Raw genomic sequence first — 661 nt, 5'->3', positions numbered from 1 at the left:
CTCCACCCGCTTCCCGGCCCCGCCCACGGCCTTCCAGCCTCTCTCCCCACCTTATCCTGGACGGCCCGTCTCCCGGCCCTCGCGGGCCTCCCAGCCCTGAGAGTCCCGCCCCTGGCCCCTCGCCCGGCTCCTCGGCCCAGCCCTCTGGCCTCCCATCCCCAGAGAGCTCCGCCCCTGGCTCACTTCCCCGCCCTCGGCCCCTCACCCGGCTCCGCGGCCCCGCCCCATGCTTCTCTGCAGGGTCCTTTGGCCTCCCTTTCTTAAAGCTGCCTCCTTCTCGGCGCGTCCACGGCTCTGCCTCTTTGTCCCGCTCCCGGGCCTCCGAAGTCACCCTGCCTCCCAAAGCCTCGGTGCCCTATCTCCGTATCCCTCCTTAATGCGCCTTGCGTTTCCCTCTCCTACCCATTAGTTCCCAGTCCTCATGACCTCACCCCTTGAGCTTCACCCTCACACAGCCCCTCTTCTCTCTCCCAAGCCCGGGGTGGTGGCGGGGAGGATCTCGGTGCCCCGCTCCGCCCCGAGTCGCCCCACCCCTCCCTTGCTCCGCATACCCCGCTCTCGGCCTCTGCTCCGCGTGCAGCCAGGGCCGCCCAATCGCCCCTTCGCTCCTCCCCTAAATAGTGTGCCCCGCCTCCAGGGTCTTTGTGGCTCGGCGCTTCGG

Source organism: Lipotes vexillifer, unplaced genomic scaffold (genome assembly GCF_000442215.2).
Source record: "Lipotes vexillifer unplaced genomic scaffold, Lipotes_vexillifer_v1.1 scaffold496, whole genome shotgun sequence".
NCBI lineage: Eukaryota > Metazoa > Chordata > Mammalia > Artiodactyla > Lipotidae > Lipotes > Lipotes vexillifer.
This window is presented reverse-complemented; position numbering follows the sequence as displayed.